General features: G+C 38.1%; 1 protein-coding gene across 1 annotated transcript in view; it reads left to right on the top strand.

The window, feature by feature from the left end:
* LOC135223557 (uncharacterized) overlaps positions 1-16332 on the top strand; it is a 49965-nt gene that overhangs the window by 11816 nt on the left and 21817 nt on the right. The gene's annotated exons all lie outside the window — the stretch shown is intronic.

Raw genomic sequence — 16332 nt, 5'->3', positions numbered from 1 at the left:
CTTCTTGGATGGTAAGGAGAACCAAAATCCTGCTTAATACCAAACAGGTTACACACTGCCTTGAAGATATCAGCCGTAAAATGTGATCCTCTATTCGACGTTATGACACGGGGCACCCCAAACATGCAAATCCATCTTTCAACTAGAGTATCCACTGCTGATTTTGCTGAACAATCCTCAAGAGGTACCAAAACAACATAGCGAGTCAAAATGTCTTGCATTTGAAGGATATAACGATATGGATGTGATGATGAAATGGGAAACGGACCCATGAAATCAACTTGCACTTGTTCATTCATGTATTCCGGGAGCTTGTGGTTCTGAAAAGGGGCCTTCCCTGGATGCTTCAATCTTTTGTTACTCCCACATGCTTCACATTTACTGACATGTGCATGGACATCTGCCTTCATGCGAGGCCACCAGAAACTCTTCCGAGCTCTTTCCCATGTTCGATCACGACCCATGTGACCACTCATTGGACTGTCATGAATCATTTGAAGTGCATAGAGTCTCATATCCTTAGGTATTACAGGTAGCCACTCTTCTTTCACGCCATAGGGATGTTCTTGTGAGCGTCTTCCCTTATAATTTATATAACACAGAATTCCATTGTTAGTAATACCTAAATGGTTACCATATTTGGCAAGCTTATTCTCCTCTGACACACATCCCGGTGAACTCATATTTTTCATAAAATTCACTACTTCCCCGATCCCTTCATCGCAATGCTGTTTTTCTAACATTTCATTGGGATCCACAAATGCTGTGGCCCACTGCTGAGAAGATCCTACTGCTATACTTGCAATATGCGATACCAGATTTCCATCAGCACCAACTCTTGACAGATAATCAGCCATGGACATCACAGCACTGCGACCACTTTTATGAATTGGATTTATGTCAAACTGCTGTATTGTTTCAATCCATCTCCCTCGGCATCCTCTCTCTTCTCTAATATCCAGGGTGTTTAGCCATCTTAATGCCTGATGGTCCATTATCAGATCAAACGGTGCAGAGGAGAGGTACATCCGAAACCTCTTTATTGCCAGGATAACCGCCAGTAATTCCTTTTCCTTCGTTGAATACCTCTGCTCGGATTTGGAGAATGTAGGGTGGTAAAAGGCAATTGGTAACAGTTCCTTGGATGCTGACTTGTTGGCTAACATTGCTCCTGCTCCAACATCACTTGCATCAGTAATCAAAACGAACTGTTTACTATAGTCAGGAAGATGGAGTGCCACAGCATTTGCTACCTGGTTTTTAAGCCTCTCAAAAGCCTCAACCATCTCGACCGACCAATGCAATTTCTGGTGTGGGTTTTTTTCCAAAGTCTCATACAGGGGCTTAGCAGTCTGTGACATCCCTGGAATCCATTTTTGCACATAAGAAAATGCCCCAATGGCCTGACGCAACTGCCTGACAGTCAAAGGCCTAGGAAGATCCCTCAGTTGATGAACTCTTTGCAACCTAATGCGAAGCATGCCATCACCAACCACGGAACCCAGATACTCCACTTCACGCACCCTAAATTTACACTTATTCGGGGCTAGCACAAGACCAGCATCACGAATCCTACTCAACACATTTCTGAGCCTTGCTATGTGTTCTTTCCATGTTGAACCCCAGACCAGTATGTCGTTGAGATAACCCAATGCATCCGTATAGTTGCAATCACTGAGTATTGTAGCCATCATCCGTTGAAACGTATAACCTGCCCTTTTCAGACCAAAAGGAGTTCTACCATGCCATTCAAACTGGCCCCATGGGACTGCAAAGGCCGAGACCTCACAATCCTCCTTCCAAAGAGGCATCTGATGATATCCAGACTTTGCATCAAGCACTGAGCAGTATTTTGCCTGACCAAGTCTGTCAAGAAGCTCCTCGACCATTGGATGCAATGTTGCTGGCTGGGACACGCTATTTACTCCCCTATAATCAATAGCCAACCGAAGGCTTCCATCAGCTCGACGAGCGCAAACAATCGGAGCTGCCCAAGGGCTACATGATTTCTTTATTACACCCATATCCTGAAGTTTGCTTAGCTCCTTCTTGACTTCTGCCTCCAAAGCAAGTGACAACCGCCGCGGTCTATTTGCTATTAGTGCTGAATCTGGGTTAACTCTGATTGTGTGCTCCACCCCTACCTGTACCAGCAGCAGTGGGCCTCCATTATAGAAAACATTCTTGAACTCATAAAGTACCTTGTCCATTTCCTCTTTCTGCTCAAAAGTAAGCGACTCTCCAACAATGAAATTTCCTCTTTTCCCCTCAATTGAACTTAAAAGGCTATGGTTGCCATCGTATCCTACCACACTTGGCTCTAGTTCCCCGATCTCCTCTCCACTCTGCACAGTTTTGTGTTTATCTGATACATTTGCAACTCTCACATACATTTTCTTCTTGATTGAACCTTGGATGCAGCAATGAGGAGGGGCAGCCGGAGAACCCTCAGGGCGTCGGGGACACAACAGATACTGCTCAACTGGAACCATCTCATCAGCTGAGCAGCATATAAATAATTCTGTCCTAGGAGGTATCACAACTGCATTCTCAGCTCTAACAATGAGCTTCACCACTCCATCAGAGCATGATTTATGTGATTGTGTCCTTTCCCCAGTATTCAATGACAATGATAAATTTATTGAATCCACTCGCAACCCCCCTTTTGTCAAATCTAGAGTGACTGTGCCAAGTTTTATCCACAAGTCCATCCCAAGTATCACTCTAGTAACAAGTTTAGATACCACAATGAACCTATGTTGTCTCACTATGGTTTTGCCTAGCTTTACATCCATCAGAATTTCTCCCTCAATTTGAAGTTCTTCACTGCTTGCTCCGCAAGCTGTAATATTACTTGAGCTGACAAGAGATTTCTGAGCATCATTCAAGATATCCCCAGAAACTAAAGAATAATCACTTCCGTGTCCACCAAAGCATTATACTTAGTTTTCATCATCTCCACAGTAACGTAATTTGTAATATTTTTCAATACCCGAGTTGCTGCTCGGCTGGAGAGCACATGCCGATATCTCATTTGACCCTTCACCTTTGGCTGCACCAAAGCCACAGTGCATAGGAAAGCGGAAGTAGAATTCATTTGTACAGACTGCTCCAAGCTCCCGTGTGGAACAGTCCTCACTGAAAATTTTTTCTTTGAACCTGGGGAGGGTACCAAGCAGGATTTTCATCTCTCCTTCGTGCACATGCTTTCCATCCACCCACATGTGCCATTTTACAATAATAGCACTTAAATTTACGAGAAGAATAAGATATCCTCTTCTTGCTGCCCCATGATCCAACATTTCCTCGTACAGTTGCAACCTCCATAGTTTCCGGTGTGTCCTCCATCAAACAAACATTGGACGTACCCTCAATTTGATTCACATGGATACTGGGATTCCTAGGTCCTGTTGCTTTAGTTGCTCGTTTAGTAGACAACGCTGCCAATGCAATTTTCACCACCACATCACTGAGAGAAATCGCCATACAACACGCTTCCGTACAATATCAGCTGGTTCTTTAGCAAATGCTTGACCTGCCAACAGTTGCAAACGAGTCATATAATCACTCAGACTCTCACCCTGCAACTGTATAGATTCCTCAAACCTCAGAATCCTTACTTCAATTGCATCCGCCGTGAGAATACGCTGCACAAGTCTGTCCATAATTGCAACATCGTCCTTACCCCACTCAGGGTCCTGTAATGCCTGTTGCTCCCCTAAATTGTAATCTCAGCATGAGGGCCCGATATCCTGCGTCGCGCCAAGACGGTACCCCTCGTAGTAAGTTTGCTTGCTTGATTAAAAAGAAATGTGATGAAAAGGACTGCCAAGACATTGGAGACACATCATCCCCAAAAGACACACTCAGCGTAATCTCCTTTGCAACAGCGTTATGTTCGGTAGGCGTAGATTCTGACTTGCTGCCACCAGTCATGGTTTGACAAACACAGCGGTTCCTCTTGGTATTTATTATCCAAACCTTACGGTACAAGATACAGTTCAGTACTGAATATTGAGAAATAGTATATACAGGAAGTAAACAATAATTATGATAGTTAACAGCAAAAGCAGTTAAGAACTATTGCAGCAATAATTAGCATAACAGTTATATGAATATTACTTCGGAGAATAACAGCATAACAGTTATATGAACATTACTTCGGAGAATAACAATCGTTAAACAGTTAAGTATACAAACTATCTCAAAAGGAACAGAAAAGTTTTGATCTGTTATTGTAAAAAAATAAGGGGCCAGGCAATATTTATTTTAGCGCCTGCTAGCCTATATCATCATTGCATATTGGCATAAGTATTTGGATATCAAATGCTGTAGGCAATACAATGAAATTTTTACGACTTCTGGTTTTTCTGCACATGCGTAGTAGGGGAACACCGAAGTGTCAAGCTACTGATGAGTCTTGTCGACTTTTTGATGAGGTGAACGGTCTACAGAACAGGTACGAATTATTTCCTTCTGATGACAATGACCATTGCCGGTTTCCTGACTTGATATAGCGGCAGACCGGACCATTGAGATAAAACAAAAGAGATACCGACTGTAGCCCCCACTGGCATTTAGGAGTAGACTTGTAAACTGTGAAACTGACTGTCTGCCGAAAATATATGGGTGGCTTACTTAACAAGCACCACTAATTGCTTGTTAAATTTTGGGTCTAGATCCAATATATGAGATACCAGATGAAACAAATATACAATATATCTGCAGACTCTACTGATTATAGAAGGACCAGTGACATACATTTTTGAGGGTGGGTTCCCCATAACAAACGCACTGAAAGGGGGGGTTAATTGGATTTAGATCCAACTTAGGAAATAGTGAGTGTAATTTACACTACAATAGCACTGCACATCCTAGAATACTGTGGTGGTAATGACAGACATTTTAGTGAGTGGTTACCCCCTGACAGACACCCCACAACGAGTGGGGAGGGGAGACAGGATCTGCATCCAACATTGGAGATACCAAGTAAAATTTGTACTACAATAGTGCTGGACATCCTAGAATGCTGTGGTGGTAATGACAGACATTTTAGTAAGTAGATACCCCCTGACAGACATCCCACAACGAGTGGGGGGAGGAGGAAGGGGAGTGGGAGACAGGATCTGCATCCAACATCGGAGATACCAAGTAATATTTGTATTACAACAGCACTGCACATCCTAGAGTACTGCACTGGTAATGACAGACATTTTAGTGGGTGTTTGCCCCCTGACAGACACTCCACAACGAGTGGGGGGATGGGAGGGGGAGGGGGAGACAGGAACTGCATCCAACATTGGAGATACCAAGTAAAATTTGTATTACAATAGTACTGTACATCCTAGAGTACTGCCGTGGTGATGACAGACATTTTAGTGGGGTGTTACCCTCTGACAGACACCCCACAACGAGTGGGGAGGGGGAGGGGAAGGGGGAGAGGGAGAGGGGGACAGAATCTGCATCCAATATTGGAGATACAAAGTAAAATTTGTACTACAATAGCACTTCATATCCTAGAAAGCTGTGATGGTAATACCAGAATTTTAGTGGGTGGTTTCCCCATGACAGACACTCCACAACGAGTTGGGAGGGGGAGGGGAAGGGGAAGACAGGATCTGCATCCAACATCGGAGATACCAAGTACAATTTGTACTACAACAGCACTGTACATCCTAGAGTACTGTGATGGTTACCTCCTGACAGACATTTTTGTGGGTTGTTACCTCCTGACAGACACCCCACAACGAGTGGGGAGGGGGAGGGGGAGGGGGAGACAGGATCTGCATCCAAGATTCGAGATAGCAAGTAAAATTTGTGCTAAAATAGCACTTCATATCCTAGAATGCTGTGATGGTAATGCCTGACATTTTAGTGGGTGGTTACCCCTTCACAGACATAACCAACGATTGGAAGGGAGACATGGAACACATTGAAATGATTCAAAATCTATCATAGGCAATATTAATATTATAAATATGGTAATCATCTGAAAATCGTGAGCCTGATAAAATGTAAAAGGCAAAAAATTCAAGAAATATTGTGATGTTTCAGGTTAAGAATTACTGCCGGAGTTATTTTTTAAATATTCCTATTGAAGTATGGAATATTGCACTTCATTAATTCCATCACATCTATATAAAAAAACTATGTTTGAGACTTACTAGGCTTGCTCTACTTTCTATTGTTTCACACACACACAAACATATATATATATATATATTATATATATATAATATTATATATTATATATGATATATATATATATATATATATATATGTATATATATAATATTAGCACTATCCTTTGGTGTGGAGTTATTACTTCGCACAAGGTAGTATTTTATCTGAATGGGAGAGGGTCACAAGTAACAACAGCTACAAGTATGTGTGCTGAGCCATTTTTGAATAATTAAACCAGTCATAATATGGTGCTACTCTCAATTCCTATAAAATAAAAGTAATGTAAGATAATTATTCTCGTTTTAATAGCGTCTTTGGTCTTTTTCTTTTTTTTGCCTATAGTTAGGGTACTGTAGCCAAGTCGAGGTTCGTACCCCAACTTTTTTAGTTGCTGGTTCGTGTGGATGAAATGAAATCTTTATCGGATATGGGGGTTCGATTGATATTAAGACCAAAATCCCATCATAAAGAGCCGTTTTAACACCCGCACATTCACAAAGAGATGATGTATCACAGCACAAATAATTACCGGAAAGGGAAATGTGAATGAATTGTTCAGGATAGGCTAACTATAAACGTTAAAACATTTTCCCCCTTTCTATTCCCCCTCCAGAAGTTGACGATCATACAACTTGGAGCTCCTGACTCCCAAATTAAGTTGGCCTATAATATCATGTCAATTATCTAATAGTCCACTTATTTTCGGCTGCCTCACTCAAATTGATCTGTACGCTATCACTAAGTATCAGGTACCATATATATTCAAGGAAGAAAATTTAAACTCAAATAAAAATTATACTTACGCAGTTTAATGTTTAAAGCCAGCTGAGTGTGTTTGTCTCTTAACTTGCCGCCGGTACGCACCACAGGCAGCCTATGTAATGTTTCAATACATTCTATCGATGCTGGCTTTGACGACCATTATTCGGCTAATTTTCTCCTTGGTAATATCTTTACTTTACTTGTTCATTATATCCAGTAGACAGGCACTAACATCATATATCCTCACGTCTGTTTAGAGTATTTACCATTGCTAATATGATTTATAATGTGTCTCCAACAGTCATAAAAATCTGACGACCGAATGTGCAAATATGTCAGCTGTGTGCAAGGCATAGGGCGTCAATCACTGGAGTAGCCATCTCCCTGCCGCGAGTGACTTCGGAAGGCCATATTGAAAGGTCTCGGTCCAGCTCTTAGTATTATATCTTATTACTATTACTCTTGTTATACTTTATTATTATTATTATTTTATTATTATTATTATTATTATTATTATTATTATTATTCGACCCAATTTCACAGACAAAAATTACCTAAGCACTCCAACCATTGTGGTCAAGGCCTAAGCATCTGCTCTTGGATTTATGCAGTGTCGAGCATAAATGGTTCCTGTGTAAATACAGGATTTTCTTTGCATACAGTAGCGAAGCACCAACTAAACAGTAATGTAGTATGATCACTAAACACTAACATTCACAATCCACTTACTCAGTAAGCACTCACACTTGCATACATTTACTATTTACACACACACACACTCAACATACACTCACACGCTCACTTAACATACACTCACACTCAATAACACAAAACACTCTGAATACCCAACATTCACTAGGCACTCACTATACACTAAATGTTCACTAAATACTTAAAACACTAAATTCACTAAATACTCATTATACCCCAAACACTCGGTAAACATTCACCAAACACTCACTTAATCCTAATTATTAATTAAACACTAAACACTCACTAAACCCTAAGCACTCATTAAATACTAAATGCTTACCAAACCCCAAATACTTATTAAATACTAAACAGTAAATGAACATCCACTCATTAAAAACTCAATAAACACCTACACACTAAACATTTGCTATATACTACTATTCACAAGACATTCACTAAACGCTCACTTAACATTCGTAAAGGATTCACTAAAACCCTAAACACTCACTGAATTCTTACACACTAAATATTCACTAAACACTACCATTCATAAGACATTCACTAAACGCTCACTTAACATTCACAAAACATTTACTAAAACCCCAAAGACAAAACATTCACTGAATTCTTGTAATAAACATTCAATAACATTCACAAAACATTCACTAAACCCTAAAGACTAAGTAAACATTTACTGAATACTGACACATTAAACCCTAAACATTCATCAAAAACTTACTCATAAACATTCACTAAACGCTTACGCACTAAACCCTATCAATTCGCTAAACACTTACGCATTAAACATTAACGATAGAAAAAATTGACAATCGCACTAATTTTTCATTTCTCTTTTCTTTACATTAACGCTAGGTGATTATTTTTTTTGTCTAGTTTGCTCTTACATTTATTCATAATCTTCTTGAGAGAATGGAAATGTTCGAAATAACTTGGTGTGTGGAGAGATTGTTTAAAAAACAGAGATCCTCTGTGTCCTTCCTCAGCCAGGTGTATTATATCTGACGAATTTTACACCAGCCGAAAAAAAAAATCGACTATAGTAACAACACTATCCGTTCATAAAACTGATAATACAAAAATGCATCCATAATTTCAGTTGTATGAAAGTCAGTTGAAACCAAAAGTAGGTAGTCCTGCTTCGATAAAACAAACTGAGTAGGCTATAGGCCAATTATTATGATCTGTACCCTGACTATAGCATATATATTACATATGTATTACTATCTACGTAATGGGTGTGTGTTACTCTATTTAACAAATGTTATGTACATCGACATTTTACAGCGATAACTCTAATAATGATAAGAACTTATACGTAACTTTACAGTGCCAGTTCGTCTTCCAGCCACTGGTACATTAATTTTCATCTCGTAAACAAAGCTAAAGCGAGTACTATAATTGAAGTCAGATGCTTGCTTGACAAAATAATAATATGACTGAATTATTATGGGCCTACAGATGACTGTTATTTATATAAGACAAATTAATAATTTTTGTGTTAGATAAATACAATGGATATAGAAAGGATAAAAATGTTTATTAAATATATCACGATAATTTATAATACGGGTCAAGAGTAGCCTAGTATACTAGTCTAGACATTAATTATCAGGGCTTGCCCTTCCCCCTGTCCACCTGTTAGGGTGTGTCTGTCAGGGGGAAACCACATACTAAAATGTCTGTCATTACGAAAACAGCATTCTAGGATATGGAGCACTATTGTAGTACAAATTTTAGTTGGTATCTCCAATGTTGGATGCAGTTCCTGTCTCCCCTTCCCCCTCCCCCTCCCCCTCCCCAATTATTGTGGGGTGTCTGTCAGGGGGTAAATACCCACTAAAATGTCTGATATTACCATCACAGCATTCTAGGATGTGCAGTGCTGTTGTAGTACAAATTTTACTTGGTATCTCCATGATGGATGCAGATCCTGTCTCCCCCTCCCCACTCGTTGTGGGGTGTCTGTCAGGGGATAATCACCTACTAAAATGTGTGTCATTATCACCATAGCATTCTAGGATGTGCAGTGCAATTGTAGTACAAGTTTTACTTGGTGTCTCCAATGTCAGATGCAGATCATATCTCCCCCTTCCCACTCGTTGTGGGGCGTCTGTCAAGGGGTAACCACCCACTAAAATGTCTGTCATTACCACCACAGTATTCTAGGATGTGCAGTGCAATTGTATTGTACTTGGTATCTCCTAAGTCGGATCTAGATCCAATTAACCTCCCCTTTTCAGTGCGTCTGTCAGGGGGAACCCACCCTCCAAAATGTATGTCACTGGTCATTCTATAATCAGTACTCTGCAGATATATTATATATTAGTTTCATCTGGTATCTCATATATTGGATCTAGACCCAAAATCTAACAAGCAATATTAGTGGTGCTTGTTAAGTAAGCCACCAATATATTTTCCTCAGACAGTCAATTTCACTGTTTACAAGTTTACTCCCAAATACCAGTAGGGGTTACATTCGGTATCTCGTTCGTTGTATCTCAATGGTCCGAGCTGCGGGACTATGAAGATGTCATACCCTTACTAGCATTATTTACTCGACTGTCCACACTATGCAGTCGTGGATGGATTTTCAGCTGAGCGTGTCAGAGCCAACTACTAGATGTCCTACTCTTGGAGGGCAAAGAATGGATAGGTGACTCTTCATTGGGTGAAGACATATCCCAAGAAGAGTGCTTGCATATTTACTAGCAATCTGCACAAGAGCTTCTGTGAAAACCTGAGGAGCTGACACACTTGCAAAACGACATTTTAAAAGCAAACAAGCAGCCACTCCTTTTTGAAGCTTTTCCTCCTCTAATGGCAGAAACACACCGTACCGGCATATCAAAACAGATTTAGATGACATTTCTGTCAAGCAAATCTCGGGAAGGTGTAAGAATAGAGGAATTAATTTTGGGAATGTCTTTTAAGGCATCACAACAGCTGCCTTGTTAGAATTGGTGCAGAAAGCTGGTGTGAGTAAAGATGTTCGCGACATTAGCGTATTGTACACAGCTGATATATGTCGTTATTTGAAGAAAGAAGCCAAACCGATTTCGGGACTACACATGAAGAAAACGACTGTAGGATATTCTGTTGATGGAAATCTCAGAGATCAGTTTCTGATTAATTGAACTAAAATTAAATGGCTGAAACGAGAGCTCCTCAAAAGCGAGTCCATGATCAAGGAAGACGTTACCCGTCAGTTACAATTACCTGAAGATTTCTGCAAATCTAAACCTGAATTAACATTCGATTTTCAGTACAATGACGTGGGTTATTTGGGAGACCTTGGAAGCAATGAAGAAATTATGATTACAAATGCAAGAAATGATTTCCAAGTACACCTTTCCACTTTTATCATCAACTGGTCACTTGCAACAGAAAAGTGATAAGCATTTCCACTTATGCTACAGACTCGGTTACGGACCAGACAGCTCTATCTCTTGTAGAGAAAATGAAGCGTCTTTTGAAACACTTTAGTGATTAGAATTGCATGTCTGGGTACCTGACAGTATATTTATACTAATGGTTTAATCCCTACTTTGTGTATATCTCATAAAAGGTGAAAAGGAATTTGATTGTTAACTGAAACCAATAAATGATTAATGTTATTATTGCCTGTAATGATATGTGTATGCTGGTCTTGCAAGTTTTACTGATTAGGAATATTATTTTATAATTGCTTGAAATATACTTATAAATCATGCTGGCTTTACCTTTCCTGTGATCACAAAGAACAAAAGAAAGCATTATCCACACTGGTGCCTGTCTTATAGCGTGATCCATTTTCTTTAGAAATGTAGGTTATAGAGAATGATTAAATGGATGGAATACTCTCCTATTTTCCTTTCAACTACAAAGCTCAGATGAATATATTTACTTAAGTTTAAAAGATTAAACAAGTCAATGCATAGAGTGAAATGAAGTTCTAGGAGCCTTGCTGGTGAGGAAAGTTGGAGCCCGAGACCTCTATTCACCTACTCTAAGGCTGCCGGCGCACACGACATTAAGGCAGTTGATATGAAGTGGCTACAAGTCTTTTTCTTGGCCACACCACTGTCATAGCTGATATCACCTGGCTATATCAAGAACGCTACCACGCTACCCTGTAGAACTCCTGACACGATAGGTCTTGGTTCACTAAAGATCCCATTAACATCAAATCGCTGCTGCCCACCTGAAGTAGTAATCTTAAAATATATCCACCCACTCCAAGATTCTGAAGTTTACCAATTAGTGCTTTGGGATTTACTTGATCGTAAGCAGCACTAAAATCTATTTGAATTAATCTACATTCAAAAAACTTATCATTGTTCTCTTGCAAATGGCATGTTAAATCTGAGAGAGCATCGCAGGGTCCTAACTGCTCCTCATATGCATATTTACTGTCAGCCAATTATCCTTTGCTCCACATACTTTCACATTAATTTAAAAATACGTTTTTCTATAGCTTTTGAAAGCACAGAAAAATAAAAATTGGCCTGTAGCTACTGTTTCTGCAGATATGCCATTCTTTTGGACAGGTAATGTTTTGCTAGGCCTGCACTCAACCGCAGAGATATAATAAGTAGACATAAAAATTTATAGGATCTAATAATCTTGGGAGACAGCGCACAAAAACCTTTTTGAAAAAAATTAAAGGGAGGAAACCATCGGAATCTTTTTCATCCCAGCTATCAAGATGATCAAGAACTTCCATGAGATTTTCTTCTTCTTCTTTCCCACCGTTATCCCTACATTAATGGGTCGGTTGCCTGATGCAGCTTCTCCACTGCCTTGTATCAAAGGCATCATCAGGCATGGTTTGTTTGGCAAATGGGTCTTTACGACTACATGCCCTTGCTGTCATCGACCACAGTTATTGGCAGTGGGTCTAACCTTTTACTAAAAAGTCCACCTGCAAGGCAGTAGTTTCCTGAGTTATCGGCGATGGGTCTAGCCTTTTACTCAAAAGTAAGACTGCAAGGCAGCAGCTGTCCTTTTAGTCACCTTTTACGACACGCAGGACCTACGGTGGTAATATTCTTACACCGCTACCACAGGGTCACAAGAATTTCCGTGAGATTCCTAGAGCGAAATGTAAATTTTGAAAGAATAGGTTCAGGATGACAAGTATCACGAAGATGGACATCCTCAGCTGATTGCTTAGCTTCACAAGCTCGATGCCTCAGTTTAGCTCTTTTCCTTTTGGCCAACAACTAATCTACCGTCATCTGTTAATAGTGGAGGAATTGCAGATGAGCCTGAGCCAAAGATAGATGATGCCAATTTGGTCAACCACATAAGAAGCTTCGCAATTCCTTCCAGTTTCCTCTTTCCAGAATCATTATAATCCATCTCAGCTATAGCATAATTATTAATCGCCCAAAGCGAGAAAAAGAAATGTCATTTTCTTGTGAACGATTTCGTCTCCATGTGTCGAATTTGGTCTGTTTATCGTGGTAAGCTATTTTACAAGTATCCCAGGTCTGCAAAACTGAGGTCATTAAAAATCGTTTCATTTCTGAGTTGTGATGCATTTCGGGACTTATGAACACTATACAAACATGCATTTCAAATGATTTCATCACATCACATTACAGTACAAAATTAAAAAGAAATCTAATGAAAATATAGTCAATAATAAATTTCTGTTCATCTATGTAACATGATTTTACTTTGTTTATTTCATGAAACTATTTTTCAAATACAAAGCTTTGAACATGTAAATAATGCACACTATATATATTCCATTACATACATACACATACTCGAACCTTGGTAACTTCTCCGTTTCTTTCATCCAAAACTTCGCTTGGTGCACATCCGTTTGTGGACAGGTTTTGGTGCATCTCTATGAATCATCCAGCAATAGTCGGCCACCGTACTGACATTCCAACTACCCTGGTACCTTCTTTCCATGTCTTTAATATCTTGATGAAATCTTTCACCCTGTTCTTCACTCACAGCTCCCAGGTTTACAGGAAAAAACCCAAATGTGAGTATAAAAAGTGAACTTTGAGACTCATATTCCAATCCAATTCTTTGAATTTGACAAACATGTTTCCCACTATTTCTGTGTAAATTGGGTCTTCATTATTTCCTAGGAACTTAGAAATTGCTTCTTTGAATGATACCCAAGCCTGTAGTTCGATTTCGTTCATTGCAAAAAAAGGGTGCATCTTTCGACAGGTCTTTTACAAATTGCTGCAGCAATCCTAACTTAATATAAAACGGTGGTAGCAGCACTTTCTCGGATCCATTAAGCTAGGTTTGATGATGTTTTTCGTACCAAGTTGTAATTCTTTTCTGTTTGGCCATTCTTGCTGAACCCAATGTAAATCCCTAGCTCTGCTGTCCCTTTCACAAATAAAACATGGAAATTTAGTATATCCTGATTGCTGACTCAACAAGATACACAGAGCATTTAGATCTCCACATATGAGCCAACAGTGTTCATCATAATGAATTTTCTCAAGAATATTGTCCAAATTCTTGTATGATTCTTTTAATTGTACAGAATGAGCAATAGATATGGATGCATATCTATTACCATTATGGAGCAGTACCCCTTTCAGGTTTATTTTAGATGAGTCTATGAATAGTCTCCACTCTTCTGCATTATAATCTATGCCCAGGTTTGCACCAATCCAGTTATGTCCGTGCAATAAACCAAGGATTCCTCTTTCTTGAAATATGGTGCAAAATCTTTTCCTCTAGAGTGGTACCAAGAGAAAGTTGTGCCTGGCTGTAACAAGTTTTTCTCTTTTAATCTGGATCCCAAGAGCTCAGCTGCATCTTTTGGGAGACCGAAGTCTCTCACTAAATTACTAAGTTCATCCTGAGAGAAAGGCTGTGGATCTTCGCTTGAAAATGTATGGACAAATTCTTTATCTTCATCTGCATTTTCTTCCTCCAAGTAAGCATCCACGTAATCAAGGCTAACAGGTGGAGTAGGCATTGGTAGATCAGGTCCATGTAGTACAAGTCTTATTGCTGATGGAAGATTTGGATATGAAATTTCTCTCTGATTCATTTGTTACAATGGAAGAGCTTTCTTTTTTCCTTTTGTCCATTGTCTTACTTCTTCAACACAAATAGAGCCCACACAATGAGGAGCCCACTTTTTGTCCTGATCTCCAAGCTTTATGCCAAAGTAGGCATAATATGCTTTTTTACAACAATCTGTAGACTAATGGTCTGTCTCTGCTTTTTCACTACGAATTTTCCGGAGATGTAACATAAAAGATCAGGACAGTTCACGCAACCTCTAGATGTCATAATGTATTTTTTAACATTACTGTAGAGTAATATTTCAATTAACCCGCAATGAAAAAATATCAGTGTACCAGAGTTGTTAATGAAACATCACCACTTTCATTACACAGAATGAGTTTTTTTTCTTATATATATATATATATATATATATATATATATATATATATATATATATATATATATATATATATATATATATCATTCTGTGTAATGAAAGTGGTGATAATATATAATATCTATATATTCATAACTATATATATATATATATATAAATAAATATATATATATATAGATAAATAGATATATATATATATATATATATAATATATATATATAAATATTTATAATATATCTATCTATATATAATATAGATATATATATATATATATATATATATTAGATATCTATAAATATAAATATATATAAGCATATATATATATATAATATATATATATATATAGATATATATAATAGATTATATATATATATATTTATATATCTATATATATATATATATATATATATATATATATATATTATATATTATATATATATATATATATATATATATATATATAATATTATATATATATATATATATATATATATATATATATTATATATATATATATATATATCTATATCATATATATATAGTTCAATATATAATGACCAGTGAACTAGTCTGCTGACTGAGTCGCACTGAGGAATGTTTGCAGCAATACTACGGTTCATTGAGCTGAACAGGCCAAACATGTTCAACTAGTATGATTCGCCACTGTTGTGTGTCAGTTATATTGTATCTTATTAATAAAATAGCAATGTTAACATTCAATTCAAATACATTTTAGTTCAAATACTCAATTCATATATTTTGTGTGAAACTATACAATGCCCATGAATGAAAAATATGAAGTCATTTTGTGTAAAAATGTTATGTGTAGGACTAAAAAGCTTTTTTTCGAATTCAGCACCCAAAAATATACAAAGATCACCGGGAATAAACAAAACCACTTTTCCAGTGTTTACTTGTGAATCAAACCTTGGCTGTTCATTTGTCCTGAGTTTAATGTCCTCTCAAGGGACATACCTTACTAAATAGCTATCAGCATTTCATTTAACTCCTTCGGATCTGGATCAGATAACATTAAGTGCATGATAAACTTCAATAATGCGATCCCAACTGGCTCTGGATTTCATCCCAACTGTTTTTCCAATCATAGAAATTCATAGAATTTGTATTATACCGACTGACAGTTATATCCATCTCAATGGCGTAGTGATCAGAAGTGCCTATATACTCGTAGACCTTTGACTTCACAATAGCTTGAACATCTGTGAATACGAGGTCTAATATATTACCAAAGATGTGCTTCGGTTCCTCAGTTAGATGGATTAAATCGGAGGATACAT

Source organism: Macrobrachium nipponense, chromosome 10, assembly GCF_015104395.2.
Source record: "Macrobrachium nipponense isolate FS-2020 chromosome 10, ASM1510439v2, whole genome shotgun sequence".
Classification (NCBI taxonomy): Eukaryota; Metazoa; Arthropoda; class Malacostraca; order Decapoda; family Palaemonidae; genus Macrobrachium; species Macrobrachium nipponense.
This window is presented reverse-complemented; position numbering and strand designations above follow the sequence as displayed.